The sequence below is a fragment of the Girardinichthys multiradiatus genome, chromosome 20, assembly GCF_021462225.1.
Source record: "Girardinichthys multiradiatus isolate DD_20200921_A chromosome 20, DD_fGirMul_XY1, whole genome shotgun sequence".
NCBI lineage: Eukaryota > Metazoa > Chordata > Actinopteri > Cyprinodontiformes > Goodeidae > Girardinichthys > Girardinichthys multiradiatus.
Window position 1 is genome coordinate 39,991,879 of NC_061812.1, and position 25,175 is coordinate 40,017,053.

General features: G+C 40.3%; 1 protein-coding gene across 3 annotated transcripts in view; it reads right to left on the reverse strand.

The window, feature by feature from the left end:
* The window catches only part of cdh4 (cadherin 4, type 1, R-cadherin (retinal)), a 437,670-nt gene that overhangs the window by 79,901 nt on the left and 332,594 nt on the right, over nucleotides 1–25,175 (reverse strand). The gene's annotated exons all lie outside the window — the stretch shown is intronic.

Consider the following 25,175-nt stretch of genomic DNA (forward strand, 5'->3'; position numbering starts at 1 on the left):
TTGGGTGTGTGAATGAGTGTGAGCTTGGTTGTTTGTGTGTTGCCCTGCAATAGACTAGTGACCTGTCCATGGTGTCCTGCCTCTTGCCTGTAGACTGCTGGAGATAGGCAACAGTTCCCTGTGAGCCACTATGGAAGAAGTGGTATAGAAAATGACTGACTGATAGCTTCTCAATCCCTTATTTACGCCACAGCACAGAGACTGCATTGGTAGAAGTTGTGAATGATGTACATCTCAACAGTGATAGGTCTTAAACCTCTGACTTGGTATTACTCATATGTATCACTTGATAATTATAACCCTGGGCGCATAAAAATGAATTGTGGGGTTCCTCAAGGGTCAATTCTTGGGCCATTTTCATTTAAAATCTGTAAGATCCGACTAGCTCAAAAGACTACATTATCTCCTACAGTATCTTTGCTGACAACACACAAATCTATATATCTGTGTCACTGCATGACCCTAGACCATTAAACTGACTGAGACCATGTATCCATAATGTCAATAAGCGGACAGGTCAGAATTTCCTCCAGCCTAATACAGAAAAGATAGAAACCATTGTTTTGGTCCCAGTTATGTGAGAATTATGAACAGGGCTGAGCAAAACTTATCTTGAGCTGAGGACCATAGAGCATGCCAGGAACCCAGGTTTCATTTTGGACTTGGATCTAAATGTTGACCACATACATTTTGCTACTAAATCAGCTTACTATCACCTGAAAAACATTCCCTGAATGAATATCCATATCCATCCATCCATCCATCCATCCATCCATCCATCCATCCATCCATCCATCCATCCATCGTCTTCCACTTATCCGGGGTCGGGTCGCGGGGGCAGCAGCCTAAGCAGAGAGTCCCAGACTTCCCTCTCTCCAGCCACTTGGTCCAGCTTGTCCGAGGGAATCCCAAGGCGTTCCCAGGCCACCCGAGAAACATGGTCCCTCCAGCATGTCCTGGGTCTTCCTCTGGGCCTCCTCCTGGTGGGACGTGCCCAGAACACCTCACCAGAAAGGCATCCAGGAGGCATCCTAACCAGATGCCCAAGCCACCTCAATTGGCTCCTCTCGACGTGGAGAACCAGCGGATCTCCTCTGAGTCCCTCCCGAATGACCGAGCTTCTCAGGGAGAAGAGGGAGAGCCCATGCACCCTGCGGAGGAAACTCATTTTGGCCGCTTGTATCCGTGATCTCGTTCTTTCGGTCATGACCCAAAGCTCATGACCATAGATGAGGGTAGGAATGTAGATTGACCGGTAAATCAAGAGCTTTGCTTTTTGACTCAGCTCTCTCTTCACCACGACAGACTGGTACAGCGCCCACATCACTGGTGATTCAGCACCAATCCATCTATGGATCTCCTGCTCCATTTTTCCCTCATTCGTGAACAAGAACACAAAATACTTGAACTCCTCCACTTGAGGCAGGACCTTCCCCCTGGACCCGGAGAAGGCAAGGCACCTTTTCCGGCTTAAGACCATGGCCTCAGACTTTGAGGCACTGATTCTCATCCCGGCCGATTCACACTCAGCTGCGAACTGCTCCAGTGAGAGCTGTAGATCACAAGCTGATGAAGCCAATAGGACCACATCATCCGCAAAAAGTAGAGACGCAATCCTAAGGCCACTAAAACGGATCCCCCTCAACACCTTGGCTGTGCCTAGAAATTCTGTAAATTCAAATTGAAAAATACTTTATTAATCCCAAAGGGAAACCACCCCACAAATGCAGAATTATCTGAGTATTTCTGCAGATGACAGGAGTCTGTCTTCTACTGGAAGTCTGAGGTGTACAGAGTGAAGAGGAACGGTGAGAGTACAGTCCCCTGTGGTGCTCCTGTGCTGCTGAATACCTTGTTAAATAAACAACGCTTTAGTCTCACAAACTGTGGTGTGTTTGTCAGGGTAGTCTTTGTTCCAGGAAATTACTGAGGCCTCTACCTGAGTGTTCTGGAGTTTATGACAAAGCAAATCAGCTTGAATTGTATTAAATGCACTGGAGAAATCAAAGAGCATGATCTTCACACAGCGTTGGGAATAAAGGCATTACAAAATAACAGCGTTAGTAACTGTGTTACTTTTTCAGTAATATAGTAATCTAACTAATAACTTTTCTCATTTCCAATACTGATATGATGTATGTAACACGACACGTTACTACAACTCAATAGGTGGGGTTTATCTGCTTTTCTTTCAAAGCTGCAGTGAGCTTTAAAGCTCTTCAAGGAAAAAGCAGGAGGTGGGGGAGCGGTGGAAGGGGGGCATGGACAAATAGCGGCATATTTGATGCCGATTGGCTGAAAAGGCATCAGGTAGGCGGGTTTTTACCACATAGACAGAGTAAACCAACAGCAAGAGAGAAACATGACGATGGAGGAGAGTCATGTAAATTCCGACAGCGTTCAAAAGTTGGAAGAATAGGCAATATTTCACGTTCACTGATGTTAAGGGAAAAAAAGTTATATCCGGGAACAAAGAAATTATCCACGTCCGTGACCAGCAACTACAACTCCAACGCCTCCTCGCATCGTCTCACCCTTCCAAAACACTTGTGGCAACAACCTAAGCCCTGCTGTGGCCAGGGTGAGCTCGGACAATCCTGCACCATGCAAACAGAAATGCCTTGATTTTTCTGGTCAGCAACTTCTAACATCATTTTAAATTCTAAAAAGTAACTGGTTACTTTGATAGTGCAGTTACTTTGATAGAGCAGCAACTGAGCTACTAACTCAGTTACTTTTAAGGAAAGTAACTAGTAACAATAACTATTTACTTTTTAAAGTAACATTCCCAACACTGCACTCACAGTGCTGCTGGCTTTGTCCGGATGTCAGTGGGTTTGTTGAAGCAGGTGTATGATTGTATCTTCAACTTTAACTCCACTGCAAAAAGCAAACTGATGACAAAACAGGACACAGAAAAACTGGTGTGGTGCATGCCTTTATTTTAAGTAGGTTAGATTACTGCAACATTGTCTTTACTGGTCTCTGTAAAAATTCAGTTAGGCAGCTGCAGCTCATCCAAAATGCTGTTGCCACTCCTGATCATCACAAGGAAAATTAATCTAATTGAGTTTTTAAAACAAATTTAAAATTCGTCTTTTGGTCTATAAAGCACTAAATGGTAGGCAGCATTTAGTTTTTCCTCAGCTCTGAAGCAAACTTCCTGAAAACCTGAGATGTGCATATATTGTCAGTTCCTTTAAATTAGGACTGGAAATACTTTTATTTACAGTAGCTATTTATCGAACAGTCTGACTAATAAACGTTTTAAAACATTTGTTTATTTATTGCCTTATCAATATCTAAGATCAAATTTGGTTTATCTGACCAAATCACCATCTTCCAAATGTTTTCTGTATCTCCTACATAACTTGCGGCAAGCTGTATACATTACTTCTTTTGACTTACTTCCAACAGCGTCTTTCTTCCTGCTACTCTTCCATACAGGGTGGATTTCTGGAGTGCAATAGTTGTCCATTCCACATATTCTCCCACCTGAGCTGTGGATCTCCACAGCTCCTTCCAAGTTACTTGGGCATTTTGGCTGCTTCTCTTATTAAAGCACTTTTTGCATCTCTGGAGAATTTATGTAGATGGTGATGTCTTGGTAGGTTTACAGTTGAGTCTGAGTCATTCCATTTTCAGATGATAGACTGAACATCCATCCATTGTCTATAACCATTCCAATGTATCCTTGCAGGGTTGCAGGGCGCTGGTGCCTATCTCCAGCAGTCATTGGGCAAGAGGTGGGGTGCAGGTAGCAAGTCCGTCATAGGGCAACACAGAGACACACAACCACACACATTCCTGCCCAATGGCAATTTAGACTAATCATTTCATATAACAGTCATGTTTTTGGACTGTGGGAGGAAGCTGGAGTACCCAGATACAACCCACAAATGCACTAAGAGAGTGTTCCTCACACACAAAAAACATAAAATCGCAATAAAACTGCAACAAATAAAATGTGGAAAAGTTCAAGGGGAGTGAATCCTTCTGCAAGCCATTATATGTTGCACTAGAGTTGGTAAGGCTGAGTAAAAAGTTGCATTTAGCAAAACATGAAATGTTCCTCTCACTAATCTCTGTACACTTGCATTTTGAATAAAACAGAGTATGATGGCTTCGTATGCTCATTATTATTACTGAATATGTTGGAAATATCAAAGGAAACTTTGAGGTGATTCATTTATAAAGTTGAAACATGGTTGTCAGACTTTCCAAATAGCGGTGACATTTTCTGTTCTGGAAAACAACTTTTTAGAGACAGAGCTGTTATAGAAAAGAGCACAAGAACACAAACACAAAGCCTATTAAATAAGCTCCTATTTTAAACTGTGCTTTTTTGTCCTCTGTACATTTCAAGCAAGCAGGGTGAAGTTTCCACCTCTGCAGAGGCCATTTAGAAATGAGCAGCACAGGGTCTTCCACCATTTCCACCATCCATTATTTCAGTCTTCAGCAGCACTGTGGCTGCTCTTAATGCCTTGATACTCTTTCCCCATTTGTCTTGAAATCACAGATAAACACTGTCATTCAAAGCAGTACAGAGGCGGAGAGAGAGAGAGACGGAGGGAATGTTTGCCACCGTGTCTGTTTGCATGCATGGTGATGGAATCTATGTGCGTCTACATTTGCTATTTTCAGGCACATTTTACACATTTGTATGCATGCACTTGTTTGTGTCATCTAGGCATGTAGAGGGAGAAGGGGGGTTGGTCTTTCGTCCCAGAGCAGAGTTATTGATTTGCACGAGTTTGTCTGTTGAGCTCGCAAATGCGCCCAGGCAATTAGGAGCACTTTGTGCTGGAAAGAGGAGAGATCACCTCGCCTCTCTCACAGGGTTCTGGGAAAATGTCACTTTCCATCAGACGGCCATTTACAGGCTACTGCTGAGAGGAAAAGGAGTGTCAGTTCACAGGAGGAGAAGAGGAAAGATGAGAGAAGGATTAAACACAAACGGAAGGACAGAATGTAAGAAAATAAATCAAAAGCAGCAAATAAAAACATTTTTAGCTGCTTGCAGTGCGTTGCAAGAATATTCATACCCCAGATATTCAGATTGCTTTACAAATAAAAAAAAGTATTGTGTGCATTAATTGTCAGCCCTCTATGTCAATATGTATTTATTTAAATGTATGTAATATTACTCTGTCCATCTTCTCATCAACTTTGACCTGCTTCACTGTTCCTGCTGAAGAAATCCACCACTGCCACATCAAGATGCTGCTACCACCATGTTTTTTTATTTATCACAGAAGATGATGTGTTCAGGCTGGTCTGTCTTTTGCCAGTGTTTTGCATGTAGGCCAAAAGGTTGGTCTAAGCTAACCAGAACATCTTCTTCCACGTGTTTGCCGTGTCCCCTACATGGCTTGTGGTAAATTACAAATGACCTTTTTCTGGCTTTTAACAAGGACCATCTTATTGCCCCTGCAGATTTGTTTAACACAACAATAACAGCTTTGCTGTAGACAGAAGTCTCTACCTGAGCTGTTGATCTCTGTAGTTCCTCAAGAGTTACCACGGGCCTCTTGGCTGCTTTTTAAATTAATGCTTTCCTTTAGGTGCATGAACATTAATAACTAATCAGGTGACTGTTGAACATAATTGGTAGCACAGTATATTGTTAACAAATAGAATAAGATGCTTGAATAAAAATAAGTGCCACTTTTACAATTGTCATTTTAACATATTTTATGTGATTATGTTTCATGTATTTTGTTCTCTTATGTGATGCTTAGTTTTCCTAATGTATTCAGTGTTTTTATCTTGTTCTTTCTTTTCCTGTAATTCACGTTGAATTGCACTTCTTGCAGTGCCGCACAAAGAAAATTGCCTCACCCTTCTTAAACTTCACAATTATGCACTACTCTGTGCTAGTCAGTGGCAAGAAATCCCCCCAAAATGTAGTTAAGTTTGTGGTTGCAATACAACACAATGACATTTTTTAAATTTATACTCGTAAAAGTGAGGAAAGCAGAAATGAAAAAGTAGCACAGCATATGTTAACTACAGCCACACGTTGGACCTAAATGTCATTTCACATTTTTCAGAAAATGTCTGGAACTCATCTACTCTCCAACTAAAGCATAAAAATCTGCTCAAATCTTCTGGGCTGATTTTAGTGGCAGGTTCCTTAATAGGTTAGTTGTATCACATCAAAAGCAATCAAAATGAATCACCAAAAATCACATCGGGACACGCAAGTCCAGTTTCGCTTCACGACCTTTTAATTCACCAATGGTAGAGATGCAGAGCAGCTGCTGGACTTATTGCAGACTCTGTGATTCCCTGTGGTCTGAGTGCTTAGCTGGGGTCTCACTTCCTGTAATTGGGTTTCGGTAGCACCATCATTCCTGTGACAGCCTGTGCGGACAGGATAATTGTAGCCTCAAATTCTATTTCAAACTTCATTAAGTTTCAAAGCAGGATTTGTCATTTTGACCAGCGAGCACAAGAAGGAGGTCCAAGAAAAGAAAGAAAAAAGAAAAACAGTTACAGAACATGAGGTTGTGTCAATATATAATGAACCTTTCCAGTCTTGTATGTAGCATGGGGAGATATGAGTGTGTTTGTGTGTGTGTGTGTGTATGAGAGAGAGAGAGGTTGTGAAGAGATGGACCACATGTTGGAGCTGCCCTTCATTTCAACACAGAGGATGCTGGGATGTTATAATAGGCTGCTCTCAGGTCCAGAGAGGCGTACATTGTGCATGTAGGGTAAAATGAGCCTGCTTAATTCCAATTTAATTTGAACACTAATTCCAAATCCTAATTACTTTTCCACCAAAATTGCTGGACCAGAAAATTTGTCGCCGTTCAGATATTGTTGGCCATTTTGCACATGCGATTTTTGATCACCAGCAAAGTCTCTCTGGTGCCAAAATTCTAATCAGTCTGAGTCAACATCTGCTTTCAAATTACAGAGAATATGTAGAAAAAAGAAGAAAGTGGATATAAACAGAAAGAAAGAAAGGTTTGGGAGAAAGACTGGTTATAAGACAAAAATCAGAAGAGAAAATTGCATAGAGGGGATAGAAACTGTAGAAAGGTCATAGTGATGAGAGGGCTTATAAGGACCATTAAAAGGAGAAGTGCAAGGGGAAGTCAGGGAGTTAGAGGGCATGGGAACGAGAGTATGAGTGGATAATGCTTCTCATCAGTGAAGAGAAGATAAAGGGTTTTTCTCAGAGGGAAAAGAGTGACCGTGTTCCGAGGAATAGAAAGAAAAAGTAGAGGCTGAGAGGTAAGGAGAGGTAAAAGGAAAGGTTAAAACCCAACAAATCTGAGTGGAAGTGATAAGAAATACATCACTTTTTCACACAGGAGACTTTCATGGCTTCCTCTACAACAAGGTTGATGGGAGACTGGTGCAAATCATCTTTTTGAGATATTTTTCCTCTTATTGAAGCATGTCTGTCAACGTTTAGTACAGTTCTGGACCAAAAGATTTCCAACATGTCGCTCAATTGGCAGGAATGCAGCAGAACAGGTAACAAGTCATTTATTGTTCTTTCATGCACTCACCAACCACCTTATTACTTTCAGCTATTCAGGTGCTTGATAACACAAATACCAAATCAACCATTTACATGGCAGCAGCTCATTGAATTTAGCTATCAATGTGTGATGAAGAGGAATACCAGATGGGCTGGTCCGAGTCCTTCAGAACCTGATGATCTCCTGGGATTTTAACACAGCAACATCTGATGGGTTTATAGAGAATTAATTGAGAATCTTAGGTTATTTAGAACTTTATAACTTTCCCCTGTTAGGTTTAAACCTACCAAACCCAAAGCTGAAAAATAATGTCCCTTTTTGTTTTAGGCAACAATGTAAAATAGCAAAATAAAAATGGAAGAAAAACAAACTGCCTGGATCTCTGAAAATTTTAAGAGACAATCCTGCTCAGTACCAAAGATCTCTTAAAGAGGCAGAATCTCAGTTTTTCTCTGATGTGATTTATAACAGTAGTCAATGTCTAAGGTTGTATTTTAGCACAATAAACTCCTGATGTATCAGTCTCCATGTGTCATCATTTTCTTTTTCTTTTAACAAAGTGGCATCTGTAGCTCCCAATGTTTTAGCTGTATTTGTCTGAACCAGTGTATTCCTCTTTTAGATAAGATTGGGGAACATAGAAGAGCCATTAACTGTCCTCTTGACAGTCTTCCATCTAAACTGATGAAAGAGGTTTTTATAACTGTTGGCCCTGCCTTCCTGACTTTTGCTGACCTTTTACTTAGCTCCAGAAATATGCCAATTGGTTTCAAATATGCTGTTTTTCATCCCCTTCTTAAACAACCTCACCTTGATCTTTTGTTTTTATCTAATTTTAGACCAATTTCTATTTCATCTTTTTTTCCAAGGTTTTATAAAAAAACAATTTTAACTACTTTAAACTTCTTTAAATGGTAATGGCATCTTTGGTCTGAACTGTGGTGCAGTTGGTAGCACTGTTGCCTTGCAGCAAGAATGTACTGGTTTTGACTCCTGGCCAGGGGTTTTCTCTCTGGGTACTCTGGCTTTCTCCCACAGTCCTAAAACATGACTGTTAATTTAATTAGTGTCTCTAAATTGCCTTTAGATGTGAATGGGTGTGTGCAAGGTTGTTTGCCATGTGTGTCTTTGTTTTGCCCTGTGACGGACTGGCAACCTGTCCAAGCAACTTGTCCAGAGTGTACCCCGCCTCTATTTGCCCTCTACAGAAGAAGCGGGTATAGAAAATGGATGGATGGATGGATGGCATCTTTGAAAAATGTTAGTCTGGCTTTAGATCAGGACACAGCACAGAGACCGCAATATTAAAAGTACATAATGATATAGCTACAGTACAGACCAAAAGTTTGGACACACCTTCTCATTCAAAGAGTTGTCTTTATTTTCATGACTATGAATATTGTAGCTTCACACTGAAGGCATCAAAACAATGAATTAACACATGTGGAATTATATACTGAACAAAAAAGTGTGAAACAACTGAAAATATGTCTTGTATTCTAGGTTATTCAAAGTAGCCACCTTTTGCTTTGATTACTGCTACGCACACTCTTGGCATTCTGTTGATGAGCTTCAAGAGGTAGTCACCTGAAATGGTTTTCACTTCACAGGTGTGCCCTGTCAGGTTTAATAAATGGGATTTCAAGCCTTATAAATGGGGTTGGGACCATCAGTTGTGTTGTGCAGGAGGTGGATACAGTACACAGCTGATAGTCCTACTGAATAGACTGTTAGAATTTGTATTATGGCAAGAAAAAAGCAGCTAAGTAAAGAAAAACGAGTGGCCATCATTACATTAAGAAATGAAGTTCAGTCAGTCCGAACAATTGGGAAAACTTTGAAAGTGTCCCCAAGTGCAGTCGCAAAAACCATCAAGCGCTACAAAGAAACTGGCTCACATGAGGACCGCCCCAGGAAAGGCAGACCAAGAGTCACCTCTGCTGCGGACGATAAGTTCATCCGAGTCACCAGCCTCAGAAATAGCAAGTTAACAGCAGCTCAGATTAGAGAACAGGTCAATGCCACACAGAGTTCTAGCAGCAGACACATCTCTAGAACAACTGTTAAGAGGAGACTGTGTGAATCTGGCCTTCATGGTAAAATAGGTGCTAGGAAACCACTGCTGAGGACAGGCAACAAGCAGAAGAGACTTGTTTGGGCTAAAGAACACAAGGACTGGACATTAGAGTAGTGCTTTGGTCTGATGAGTCCAAGTTTGAGATCTTTGGTTCCAACCACCGTGTCTTTGTGCAGCGCAGAAGAGGTGAACGGATGGACTCTACATGCCTGGTTCCCACCATGAAGCATGGAGGAGGAAGTGTGATGGCGTGGGGGTGCATACTGAGCTGGCATGGCTACCACAACATCTTGCAAAGGCATGCTATTCCATCCGGTTTGCGTTTAGTTGGACCATCATTTATTTTTCAACAGGACAATGACCCCAAACACACCTCCAGGCTGTGTAAGGGCTATTTGACCAAGAAGGAGAGTGATGGGGTGCTGCGCCAGATGACCTGGCCTCCACATTCACCGGACCTGAACCCAATCGAGATGGTGTGGGGTGAGCTGGACCGCAGAGTGAAGGCAAAAGGGCCAACAAGTGCTAAGCATCTCTGGGAACTCCTTCAAGACTATTGGAAAACCATTTCAGGTGACCACCACCTTACTTATCTGAATGTATAAGTGTTTGTGCGGTGGGAGGTCCTTGAGGTGATCTAGTCACCTTTATTGGATGTTTCAAGGACAACGCTTAAATGCTGGGGTGACCGAGCCTTTTTGGTGGTGGCACCCACACTCCTTTGGACCTTCATACCATCACCAAAGCAGGTCTTTAAGCAAATTGAAGATACATTTGTTCAAAAAAGCTTTTAATGGTCCTTAGTGTTTATATGGTTTTATTGCCATGTATTTTAGTCTCCTTAGAAGTTTTAAAACCACTTTACAAACCAAAAAATTAAATAACTTTCGAGAAATAGAAAATATCAAGTGAGCGTCTTTTGTGTGAATGAAACTTATTGATGTCAGCGACTGGGCAGAAAAGTTCAAGATGACAGAAAGGCAACAGTAGCTCAAATAGCCACTCATTACAACCTAGGTATGCAGAGTACCATGTCAAAATGCTCAACCTGTTTAACCTTAAAGCAGATAAACTACACATCCGGTACATATACTGTCAGTTAAGAACAAGAAACTGGGGCTATAGTTTGTGCAGGCTCACCAACATTGGGTAATAACAAACCAGTAAGAATCTTGCCTGCTCAGAAAAGTCTGCAATTCAGCTGCAACATTCAGATTCTAAGGTCTAAGTGTGGCATTAACACATTGTAAGCATGAATCCATTCTGCCTTGCATCGATATTTCCGGCCGCTGGTGTTGGTGTACTGGTGCTGGAGAGATTTTCTTGACACATTTAGGTCCTCTCATTTCCAAGTGAGCATTGTTTAAACACCTCAGCCTATCTAAATTTTGTTGCTGACCATGTCCAGCCCTCTATGACCACAGTGTACCCAATATTCTGATGGATACTTCTAGCAGAATAATGCAAAATGTCACAAAACTCAGATCATTTCAAAATAGTTTCTTGAAAATGCTGGCTGCTGTTCACTGTACTGCATTGGCTGCTACTGAACCCAGATCTTCCAATTAAGCACTTCTGTTGTGGTGGAAATGGACATCACCAATTAGCAGGAGACAAGTTTTCAGCAGCTGCATGATGTACTCATACTGATAAACGCAGAGGGTTGTGTCAGGAACGGCATCCGGCATAAAACCTTTGCTACATCTACCAAGCATGATCTCCATACCAGATAAGTCGAGGTCTAGGTTATCAAAGACGCCACTGGTGCTGGTGACCAATAGGGTACAAGCGGAAATTGGGCTACTGTTGGTCAGCAAAGAAAAAGACGAAGAAAAGGAGAAAGATGTGTCCGTATCAAAGTCAGTGGCCAATCTGTCAGTAATGCAGCATTAAACTACACTGATGTGAAATCCAGTTTGTGGTTTTATAAAAAAAAAAACAAACAAAGAAAGAAATCTAATGTAAAGTCAGGGCAGAAAAAGACTTGTCACAACTCAGAATGACTTCTTCTCAAACTTCCCTGAAGTTAGAATTATGATAAAATACACATCAACATTTCTGTCTGTGGGTCTGTCTGAAAAATACAAACAAAACAAAAAAAACATGTTGCGGGTAACTGCAGGCAGGAGAGGCTCGTAGATGCGCATATACTGCCTGAATCTCAACGAGGTGCTGTCAGAGTGGATGAACGAGCTCCTGACAGGAGGCTGGTTCAAAACGGGGGGAAAAAAACCAGTCAACATTATACCCAGAATCTGTTAAAGGCTCAGGGGCATCAGACTATTTACAGCTAGCTGCCGACCCCACTGGCAGGGCAACGTGAATTCTCAGAGAAGAAGCCAGACGTACAATATTAAATAAACCTGGACAATTCCACAATTTTTTGCAAAAGAAATGAAAAGAATAATGGCACAGACTATGTTCCAATTAGATATAAATTTACCTTGTGTTTAACCAAGTGGAAATAATTTTTTTCAGTTTTCACAGTTTGTCAGTACAAAAAATAAAATAGACCAGATTAAGGGTAACTAAGTAAAGAGTGTTAAACTGTCAAGAAGAACAAAATAAACACAAAAAGCATCCTTTATACTGACGCAAAGGTGCAATAAAAATTCATAAAACCCTGATGAGTTCTTTAGAGTGGCACAAGAGCAAAAACAAGAGCTCTTTTCTTTTCAGTAGCTATTATTAAACTTCCTGAATAATCAGAGAGCAAGTGGACAGCACTAAATATATCAGCTCACATGAGATGTAAAAATGCTTCCCTAAATGCATCCTGAGTGACCACTTGTGATTGCATCTCAGCTACCTGTTCAGCATGGAAATAAACACACAGCCTACGTCCCACAGTCAGCTGTCGGCTGAGCAACAAACAACCCATTAGTGACTTGTGATGATCAATATTATTTGTCTGTAAGACATTTTATGTTGGTTTTAGCATTTCATTGGCATTTATGGTGGAGGTTTTGGGCAAATACTTCTAAAAGCTTTATATTCCAACGTGCAGTATATCAAATGATGTAAATCTCTATAACAAGAATCATGAGAAAATGAAGGTGCACCAATCAAACTTTTTGTGGCTAATACAGATTTCTTGGAGGTCTAACTGATTATTACTAATTATGTTTTTTTTTCTATAAATGCTGTCACTGTTTCAAATCCTGGCATGAATGCTGTCATATTAAACAACACATGTTATGCTGGTCTCAAAAAATGTGGAATTGAAAAGAATTTCAGTGGAACATCAGATCCTGTCACATATTTGAAGTGTACAGGTCCTTCTCAAAATATTAGCATATTGTGATAAAGTTCATTATTTTCCATAATGTCATGATGAAAATTTAACATTCATATATTTTAGATTCATTGCACACTAACTGAAATATTTCAGGTCTTTTATTGTCTTAATACGGATGATTTTGGCATACAGCTCATGAAAACCCAAAATTCCTATCTCACATAATTAGCATATTTCATCCGACCAATAAAAGAAAAGTGTTTTTAATACAAAAAACGTCAACCTTCAAATAATCATGTACAGTTATGCACTCAATACTTGGTCGGGAATCCTTTGGAGAAATGACTGCTTCAATGCGACGTGGCATGGAGGCAATCAGCCTGTGGCACTGCTGAGGTCTTATGGAGGCCCAGGATGCTTCGATAGCGGCCTTTAGCTCATCCAGAGTGTTGGGTCTTGAGTCTCTCAACGTTCTCTTCACAATATCCCACAGATTCTCTATGGGGTTCAGGTCAGGAGAGTTGGCAGGCCAATTGAGCACAGTGATACCATGGTCAGTAAACCATTTACCAGTGGTTTTGGCACTGTGAGCAGGTGCCAGGTCGTGCTGAAAAATGAAATCTTTATCTCCATAAAGCTTTTCAGCAGATGGAAGCATGAAGTGCTCCAAAATCTCCTGATAGCTAGCTGCATTGACCCTGCCCTTGATAAAACACAGTGGACCAACACCAGCAGCTGACACGGCACCCCAGATCATCACTGACTGTGGGTACTTGACACTGGACTTCTGGCATTTTGGCATTTCCTTCTCCCTAGTCTTCCTCCAGACTCTGGCACCTTGATTTCCGAATGACATGCTGAATTTGCTTTCATCCGAAAAAAGTACTTTGGACCACTGAGCAACAGTCCAGTGCTGCTTCTCTGTAGCCCAGGTCAGGCGCTTCTGCTGCTGTTTCTGGTTCAAAAGTGGCTTGACCTGGGGAATGCGGCACTTGTAGCCCATTTCCTGCACACGCCTGTGCACGGTGGCTCTGGATGTTTCTACTCCAGACTCAGTCCACTGCTTCCGCAGGTCCCCCAAGGTCTGGAATCGGCCCTTCTCCACAATCTTCCTCAGGGTCCGGTCACCTCTTCTCGTTGTGCAGAGTTTTCTGCCACACTTTTTCCTTCCCACAGACTTCCCACTGAGGTGCCTTGATACAGCACTCTGGGAACAGCCTATTCGTTCAGAAATTTCTTTCTGTGTCTTACCCTCTTGCTTGAGGGTGTCAATAGTGGCCTTCTGGACAGCAGTCAGGTCGGCAGTCTTACCCATGATTGGGGTTTTGAGTGATGAACCAGGCTGGGAGTTTTAAAGGCCTCAGAAATCTTTTGCAGGTGTTTAGAGTTAACTCGTTGATTCAGATGATTAGGTTCATAGCTTGTTTAGAGACCCTTTTAATGATATGCTAATTTTGTGAGATTGGAATTTTGGGTTTTCATGAGCTGTATGCCAAAATCATCCATATTAAGACAATAAAAGACCTGAAATATTTCAGTTAGTGTGCAATTAATCTAAAATATATGAATGTTAAATTTTCATCATGACATTATGGAAAATAATTAACTTTATCACAATATGCTAATATTTTGAGAAGGACCTGTACTTGTTGCTTTTGATGCACGCCTGCTCTGAATAGTGCATGATGAATTGGGATCAAGATTGTGGAATTCAGTGCTCTGTTGCATCAAGACAGGGGATAATAATGTTTCTATTATATCACAGTCTTTTTTTTTGTTATTTGTTTTTCAATTATAAGAATCAGTGTACAATCTAGTAATACATATCAAGGCTCTAAAAGTCCCTCAATAATATAATCAGAAAGTAGGTCAAGCTGTCAGTTTCACTTTCAAGCATGCCTTTTCTGATAACTTTGTTTGATTTTTATCAAACTCAAAACAGATGCATTGATAGACCTGAGAGGGTGCTCCTAACTCTGAAGCATTCAATGAATAGCAAAATTCAGATTTTTCAGTATTTAAACCACCAATCCGTGATTAAGCCATTGAAGAGAAAACTATACGTTTCTTATCTCTGTCCAAATGATTATTGCATCTCTAAATTAAAAGCTTCATGGTGTTTCAGAGTTTCATGTCAGTACATATCCACAGAAAATATCCAGATGATTTGTAGTTTCTGTTCTGACCGAGACTCTTAAGACAGAGCTGAATGATAAAGAAAACAACCATGCAAAATAAAGAGAGACACACCATGCATGTCCTGCAGCCTGAAGTATCCACTACAATGAAAGCTGAAACCAGCACATTCTGTGTTAACCAGGGCAACAAAACCTTAAACTTCCCTCAAAGATAACAATTACAGTTTTACATTAAAAATATACCAATATCCTGACACCTTATTTAAAAGATGAGCAGGTTGTTTGGATGGCCAAAAATATCAAACAACACTGGTCACAATATCAATATTTCAATGGAGTGCTTAGAAACAATATTTGGTAGGCTGTTATGTTTCAAGTACCAAGCATTCATGCTCTACCTGACAATAATATACATATGTGAACAAATTTGTTGCCCTGATAAAGATGCATAAATATCCTTAAGACAATATAACTTTTTCTTGTAGTACCATAATCTCACAGTGACAAATTTGTTAAACCAGTCATTAATGTGAGTGCATTTATTCCGTGGGGGAAAAAAATAACATACTTAGCATATGATCTTGAATTTTTAAATGACCAACAATTATTCATACACCAAAAAAATCCTTTCAAATAAATGCAACTGAAGTCTTTTTACTACAACTTTACTTTTGAATTTAAAGTGTTTAGGGACTTCTTTTCAGCAACAAACACTCCAGTTAGGGTTGGTGTAAAACAAAGAATCGATATGTGGGAAAGCACCTCATGACCACTATTATGTCTGGTAGGGGAACTTTGACGCAGTGGGACTGTTTCTCTTCCAAATTTCTGGGAACCCTCAAAGATTGCAATTCATCATGAACTCATTGAAACAACAAGACATTTTAAATAGAAATCTATAGAAACTACAAATAGCGAAAAAATATTGTTGATCCAGGTGATAGGGCTCAATAGGGTTGCAAAACAAAACAAATGGCCAAATTAACAAGAAAAGGTTGACCAGACCCAAAAATCTTCTGTGATGCTCAGAGTCGTCCTCTTTCAAAGTTTCTGTGGATGTTTAAAAATTCCACTTTCTGTATGCTCAAACTATGTAAAATGTTACAGAAGAAGCTTAAAAGACCTCCGAAAAGCAAAAGGAATACAAACAAATTATTGAAAGCAGGGAATTATTGAATTGTAAAATAAAAGTTATGTATTATACAAACAAAAATTATGCATGCAAATAAAAGTGCAAAAGGTATCTTGTTCAAATTTCAGCTGTTTAGACCTTTCTATGTGCAGTTTGCACTTTCTCCCCATCCCTGGATAGGCATTTCATTCTGCACTCCAGCTTCCTCCCATAGAACTATCCAGGTTAGGTTACCTAGTGATTCCAAATTGACTTCAGGAGCGAGTGAACATGTCTTTTCCTCTTTGTGTTGGGCTCTTGCCCGACAGCAACTGGGAAAGGCTTTCTACAATGGATTACCAGGGCAGCACACTGTCTGTAAAACACAGGATAAGATACTGTTTTGGCCTTGGTGCTGCCAGCAGTGGTTTCACCGATTTTTTTTATCATCAGTGCACAGCCCACATAATGCCAGCCATAGAAAAGAATAATCATGTCCTATTCTGCCTCAACAACTCAGTGTTTTGTGTTAGACAAGCTGGTGAAATCTTTTGATTTGGTTTACCAGGCCATGACAGGCTGTCTATACCATGGATTTCATGAATTTCTGACATTTGCTTTGTCACTCATAATTACATTTAAACTCTATATCCACACCGCTCATGAACAGATTACATGATTAAGTTTTATTAACACAAAAAATTACATACATACACCATCTTGCCAAACGTATTCGGTTACAACACCAAATCAACAAATTCCAGTGTTACAATCATTTCTATGGCTGCAGGCATATAAAGTTTGGTGTCCAGAAACTTGACTGGCCTGCACAGAATCTGACCTCAACCATATAGATTTAGAATAGATTGTCATCAAACATCATGTGCATGTGAAACAGAGAACTACTTTTGGCAATATAGTGCAGAAGAAATGCAGCTCTTTTTTCGAAGCAGCAAAGGGCAACAATCTACATAATGTTTTAGCAGAAAGAAGAGTAACATTTTAATAGAAACCTTTGCTACTTGTTCTATCATGACATCTGAGTATGTGGTCCTTCAACCTGGCTCAGTTTCACAGAGATCCATAGCATTTTCATGTCAAAACTAACACCTAAATCTTCACAGTTCTAAGTCCTTTTTAGACATTATTAGGCCTGTATCTAAATGGGAATTGCCTCATCTTGTATTAACAACTAGGGTCTGTATTCACAAAGATTCTCAAAGTTTAGTCAGAGAGCTCCTATCTTAGCCTAAAAATTCCTGGGAAGAACTCCTAGCTTAAAAGTTATTCAGCTCGCTGCTGAGAGTGACTCTGAGAAAGGAGACAACAGAACTTCCTATCTTGGTGAGGACGTGTGGTTGACCCTGTTGCTAGGTGTACACTCTTAAAAGAGCTGTGATTTGTTGTTAAAAGAAACAACAATAAAAACCAAAACAAATGTGCTCCCAGTGAACAATGGAGAGAAATTAACCGATGATAGAATTTAGACTGGAATCAGAAATGTGTAAATCATGATGATGTTATGATTCTGGCACATCTGCTCTACCTTGTTTCCCTGGCTGCAATCAGCAGATTAGATGCACCTGGTGAGTTTCATCGTCTCCATCCTGATCAGCCTCGTGGTCCGTCAGGAGCTGGACCTTAGGGGGGGGGTACTGTTATGATTCTGGCACATCTGCTCTACCCTGTCTCCCTGGCTGCAATCAGCAGATTAGATGCACCTGGTGGCTGCTGCTGTGTAGTGCAATCTGTGGAATGCCAAGCACCTGTGTCTTCCCTGATATATACTGACTCTGACAAGCAGACGGTGCCAGATTTTTGAAAGCCATCGTGTGAGTAGATATCCAGCGTTCCTTCCTGTCTGATCATTGTTCTTGACCTTGCCTTGCTTTTTGGATTTATGCCTCTGCCTGCTCCCTGTCGGACTATTTGGATTTTGGTTGTCGACCTTGTTTCCTGCATCTGGTTTATGCCTCTGCTTGCCCCTTGCCTGACGCCTCTTGTTCCGATCGTTGACCCTGTTTCTGCCCTTGGATTATTGAGCCAGCCTAGCCCTCAGATTATTCAGCCTGGAGTCACTTCTTACCTGTGCTGTGGAGATCACCGCCTGCCGCCCACTGAGGTTTCCCCTCTGGGTTTCAAGTTCCACTCAAGACAAAAGCAGGTTAGTGACTTTTTTGATCCCTGCAAAATCTGGAGAGACTACAAGTCACTAATCCCTCTTTCTGCCTCAGTGATTCCTGGAAGCTGTGAGGTGTGTTACCTGTGTGACGTTTTCCTGTGGCTGAATAAACCTTTTAAACTTTCAGTACTGTGTCTGGCTGAATCTTGGGTCCGCCTTTTTCTGATTCATAGCAGATGATGATTTACACAATCATCACACAAATTAAATTAATTGTCACACAGCATCAAAGTGTTTTAACGTAGCTTATTTACATGCCCATCATTATTTTGATTTGCTTACTATCATGTTTGCTCATTTACCTACTTCATCTATTTTATATACATACACACACACACACACACACACACACACACTCACACACACACACACACACATATATATAAATATACATACACACGCACATATATATGTGCAAGCAAACAGGTATTGCCCTGCAATCAATGTGTCGCTCCCTCTGCTTTCAGCACCAGCCTGGAATGTGAGCAGCTCTGGTACCTGCTGCGATCAGAAGCTAAAGAGGAGATAGCAGCACATCAGAGAACTTCTCCACAGACGGGGAGCGTTGTAGATGACCATTTAGACTTAGGCTGCTGACATCATAATCTACAATACAGCAAATACTTATTTACCTCATTTACATATTCATTCTATTTAGATAGTGTTTAGATTATTGTACTGTCTCTTGTCTAGTTTGTATTTATGTATAAATATATTTGTCGAGTTTTTCCAATTTTTGCCATTTTTATTTTTTATTTTTGAAAGCATTTTACAATCTGTTAATATTGAAATAATTCTGTACTAAATTGTTTGTAATTTTGTTCACTTTTTATTAATGGTTATTCATTATTGTTTCTATTATTTTTTTATCCTTCCTACCTGACCTGTCCTGCTGCTGCTATTTCATTTCCCCTTAGAGGGATGATAAAGTTGATCTTATCTCTATATTAATAATTGTATGATTGTTATAGAAGTTTATTTGTCAGCTTTAGGAGCTCTGGCAGGTTTACCAATAGTTTTTAGAGTTTCTAAAAGTAGAGGCACATCTTTTACTTATCAAACTGCTCCTGGGCACCAGCTTTAAGCTTTTTACTGTACTATAAAACCTGGCTTAAAAACTTCCTTTTTGATAAAGCTTATATTAGGAGTGGCTTAGGATATCCTGAGCTAGGACTGACCACACAGTTACAGGGGTTGGACAATGAAACTGAAACACCTGGTTTTAGACCACAATAATTCATTAGTATGGTGTAGGGCCTCCTTTTACGACCAATACAGCGTCAATTTGTCTTGGGAATGACATATACAAGTCCTGCACAGTGGTCAGAGGGATTTTAAGCCATTCTTCTTGCAGGATAGTGGCCAGGTCACTACGTGATACTGGTGGAGGAAAACGTTTCCTGACTCGCTCCTCCAAAACACCCCAAAGTGACTCAATAATATTTAGATCTGGTGACTGTGCAGGCCATGAGAGATGTTCAATTTCACTTTCATGTTCAACAAACCAATCTTTCACCAGTCTTGCTGTGTGTATTGGTGCACAGCCTTCAGGATACAATGTTTGAACCATTGGATGCACATGGTCCTCAAGAATGGTTCGGTGGTCCTTGGCAGTGACACGCCCATCTAGCACAAGTATTGGGACAAGGGATGATATGGCAGCCCAAACCATCACTGATCCACCCCCATGCTTCATTCTGGACATGCAACAGTCTGGGTGGTACGCTTCTTTGGGGCTTCTCCACACCGTAACTCTCCCGGATGTGGGGAAAACAGTAAAGGTGGACTCATCAGAGAACAATACACGTTTCACATTGTCCACAGCCCAAGATTTGCGCTCCATGCACCATTAAAACCGACGTTTGGCTTTGGCACGAGTGACCAAAGGTTTGGCTATAGTAGCCCGGCCGTGTATATTGACCCTGTGGAGCTCCCGACGGACAGTTCTGGTGGAAACAGGAGAGTTGAGGTGCACATTTAATTCTGCCGTGATTTGGGCAGCCGTGGTTTTATGTTTTTTGGATACAATCCGGGTTAGCACCCGAACATTGTTGGATGTGGTTCGTCCTTCTTGGTGGTATGCTGACATTACCCTGGATACCGTGGCTCTTGATACATCACAAAGACTTGCTGTTTTAGTCACAGATGCGCCAGCAAGACATGCACCAACAATTTGTCCTCTTTTGAACTCTGGTATGTCACTCATAATGTTGTGTGCATTTCAATATTTTGAGCAACACTCTGCTCTTACCCTGCTAATTGAACCTTCACACTCTGCTCTTACTGGTGCAATGTGCAATCAATGAAGACTGGCTACCAGACTGGTCCAGTTTAGCCATGAAACCTCCCACACTAAAATGACAGGTGTTTCAGTTTCATTGTCCAACCCCTGTACTTTTTCCTAATACTCTCCAATCCTGCATTATATGCAATTATGGCTACCAATGACCTTTTCTACTAATAGGACTGCACCTGGCCAAGTCTTTATATGTTTAGCTGTGACACCTACCTAGAAGAAGGCAGTCACTGAACTATTGCTGCCAATAACTTCATGATCTCCTTTATAGATGGTACATTTGGCCCTGTCTTTCTGTGCTGCTAAATTTCAATGTGCCTCTGGGAAAGAAACTGAGCCCAAGTTGTCTACCAATCTGTGTATTCAGTGAATGAATGTGGGCGAGTTCAGTGAATGCAACTGGGTGAACAGTGTGGTTGGCATGACAATAGAAGTGCTTTATAAAATCCTTTGATTTTTCATGTTCTCTGAAGTTGTCCAATAGACAGTACCCAGATCCAAGCCACTAACATAGCTAGTGTTGTTTAGCATAGAAAGTACACCTGAATCATTGCTTTTGCATTCTTGTTTTGTGTGTGTGTGTGTGTGTGTGTGTGTGTGTATGTGTGTGAATGTTTATAAAACATTTTGTGGATGTTGTGGTTTGCCATTTTGTGTCCCTGATGGGACACTGACATTATGTGGACATTGACCATTGTGTAGACATTTAGCCTGGTTGGTTAGGATTAGGACTAGGCTTTAAATTGAGTTTATGTTAGGTTTAGGATAAGGGTCAGGGTTAAGCTATAGCAATAAATTAAAAGTCAGTGGAAGCTCCCTATAATGATATGAATACACTATGTGTGTGTGTGTGTGTGTGCATGTGTGTGTAGGCTTTTGTGATGTCTCATAAATATCCCAGTCAGTCGGAGTAGATACTGGAGGTTTACTATTGAAAAAATAGTTGTTTCTTTCCACATGCTTGCTCAACAAGAAGTGCTGCAAAGTCAATAACCCGATGCAACTGGCATTATAAACTGAATTTAAATGTATTGTATTATGTGTAGCACTGAATTGGAATGTATGAGATTAATTTTAAGTATGCCTAAATGATTAGATGCAATTGATTGTGTTTTTGGGTTCATAAATTAAATCCCTTTTTTGGAGACATTTCTTGTGCATTTAGGCTATGCAAATTAACTGAGATGAACTGAACTGACAGTAAGTCAGGATAGTAGCATGAATTATTTTGAAAACACCCCTATGCTTCCACTTCTGATGTTTACACCCATCACTTCATCTTCCTGTGCCAGGAGCAATCTTTAATTAACCCGTCCCCCCAGGCCAGACTGAGATAAAAAGTCTGCTAAATCTCCCTGCAACTATTGAGATAGAGAGAAAGACAGAAATGCACTCCCTCTGCACCCCTTCTTGGGAGGGTAAATCAATGTGGAGAGAGCGCCCATAGCTGCTGGTTTTTATATTGTGCTCTCATTTTAGAGGGCTCTTTTGAGAAAGATGGTCCATAAGCGAGACCAACCAGTTAGATTTGAGTACGAAGATGGAGGTACGGAGAATGGCAGAACATGACAGTGCAGATGTTCCGAGTTCAAACACAGCATATCTGTAAACAAGTCACACCATCTATTCAAATCTTTATCTAATGCCATGTCACACAACAGACAGGCTGTCCTCCAGTGCAGCGATAACAATTTTAGACTCATTTTGGTGACATTTTGTAACAGAGTGTGGCTATTTCCTAAATATTTCTTTATTTGATGGGTGTGTAAGCTTCATCCAACCGCTTGTAGTCCATTAAAAACAGTAGACCTGGTTCTTTGTCTCAACATGTTTAAGAAGATAATCCTCTTAGTTTAAGTTGCAATATTTATTTTTTCCACATCAAAATAAGTTCATGCTTCTAATGCAGTAAAAACACAATTTATATTAGTAACATGTTTATTTGTTGCATAGCAGGGTCCCAACAGCACAAAATGCCAAATGGAGCAGTTTCAAACTGGTCCTGCCTGATGATTTGATCCCATCTCTCCCGGTGGAACATCTGGTCATGTTGATAAGGGTGATCTCCTGGAAGTTTTCCCCTTTGATGGCATTCTCACGGTGCTGGATATGAGAATGAGTTGTAATGCTTTAGAGAACCTTTGATATCTGGGTGTGTAGATGCTGAAATTGATACCAATGTGGCTTAGCATATTTAGTGGGATTGACATTTATATGTAATACACAAAAAGGGTGCCCATGATTTTCTTCCGGGGGGGATCCAGACATAATGTACAAACCAGACATAAATCAAACAAAAAAGTCCTAAAACGTCTGTCATTAACCTGACCATTTGGAGGAATAATTTCATTTTTTTTTAATTTGACAATGTTTGGTCAAAGCTTCATTTTTGGTTTAATATGCAGCTTTCCTTTATTTTTTCCAGATACTCTGGTTTTCTTCCAAAATATACATGTTAGGGAAATTACTGACTCTAAAGCAGCCCTATTCAATCACTTTTTGTTCTGGGCCAGAATTGAAAATTTTGAGATGCCACTGGGCTGAAGAGCAAAATAATTAAACTTCATTGCAAATTTTAGCATTAGGTCCAAACCTTGAGCATAATATTTTTAACATGGCATCTATTCACCACACATTGTTTAATAAAAAATAATGTGGAAAAACTCCTGTTATAAGATGCTAGCAGGCTCTGCACCTATCCTGTCGCCCTATCCTCTGTCCCTTCAGGAAATGTTGTCCAAAAGCTTGGTGTTTCTCGACATGGTGCCTGCGAATGTTGTATTATTTTAATACTGATAGGTTTCCATTGCAAATCAAGCACAGTGGCTTAGAGTTCAGTCTTTGGGGTAAAATGAACATGTATTTATCTGTCCAGGCAGGGTTAAAACAGTGATTATCATTGTCAATTTTTCGTGTCTGACCTGTCAGTGATATCCTTTCGTGGACATCTTACTTGAAGAGAGTATTTTGGGCTGGCGTTGCTACGATAGTGGGAGCTGTGCATTCAAGTACAAAAGGAAAGGTGGGAATTTCAAAAATTCTCACAGCAAATACGATTTAAATGCGTTTTTGCAGCTTACATTGGGTCAGTCGGGGGATGGGCCAGTCAAAGGGGTTCTGCGGGCTAGACGTGGCCCCTGGGCTGCTAACTGAATAGCCCCGCTCTAGAGGCTGTGCTACGCTACAGAGAATACCCAAACACTTGTCGATTGTGATTTTTTTGACACTGTGCATGCTTTTCTCTGATTGATTAAATTCTTCAGCTTACATTTGACATTTATAGGAAACAGACTCTGGACAAACTGAATTAGATGTGTGAAAAACATAAATATGGCTCTTCTCTTGTGGTTTCTAGCGCAAGTGCTAAGTGGGAATCTACAGTATTTCTAATAAACTCTAAATATCCTGCATTAAAAAATTTCCACTTTGTAAATACTTTTTTACAAAAGCATGTGGACAGGTGGTGCAATCTGCATTCAACATCAACATTTCCTCTTTGAAAAGCGTTTTTAAAATGTGTTGTTTTGGTCAGCACAAACTCTAAGAGTGGACAGAAGATTTAAACACAGCAGAAAATCTCCATTTTACAAAATATCTGGGTTAGTGTGGACTGGGCCCTCTATGTTAAAGTAACACTAATAAGATATATTATGTTTTGGCAACTTAATTTCATTGTTAATACAGTCTATCCTTTACCATTAAATTCAAAGGGAGAGCCACCACCCCGTTCAATTTTACTTTCTACATAGGGGCAGATGAAACCACAAGTTATTTAAAGCTACCTTTCCCAGTGAACAGGTCTCCTTTCAAGTTGTTCTTTCATTTAAACTAAATAGCCTTACATTTTATATAGTCACATTCAATAAATCTGATTATTATCGAAACATTTATTTACTTCATTACCTCAGTTTACTAAGTGAAACACATTTCAATCCTGTAGAGGCTCACAATAAGAAACACAAAATGCGATTAGAGAAGTTACACAATGGATGTTTATTTGTTTGGCGCTCAGACCCCAGAGGAAGACATGAATGCTGATAATGCATGAACTTACGACTGTTACTTACGACTGACTGTTGTGAAGTGCCTTGAGACAGCATGTGTTGTGAATTGGCGCTATATAAATAAAATTGAATTGAATTGAATTGAATGAACTTGATGAACGTCTTAGAATTAGAATTAGAATTGATGGAGATGAGGCCTGATGGTAATGGAACTGAGAATCCAATGGAGGTGATGGGGTGGAGGAGGGCCGAAGCTCAGCTGACAGCTGGGAGATCCATGAATGGGAGATTTTAAATGCGGAGCCTTGAAGGATCATTGGCTGAGCATTATTGCAGACTCGAAGCTGATTGGTTGGCGCGGAGACACACGGAGAAGCCATTGGATGAAGCTGGAGGAGTGGGCGAGTCTCCCAGATTGAATTTTAGTCATTACTCCATTATTTAGATTAATTACACAGACTGATGTTTTCTAGCTTTCATTCTTGTTAGTTATGATGACTTTCCACTTACAGCTAATGAAAATACGACATTTAAGATTAGAATATTGCATCAGACCAATAAAAAAAACATTTCAATACAGAAATTTGAGTTTAATGAAAATTATGTTTAATTCCTGCTTAAAGGGTG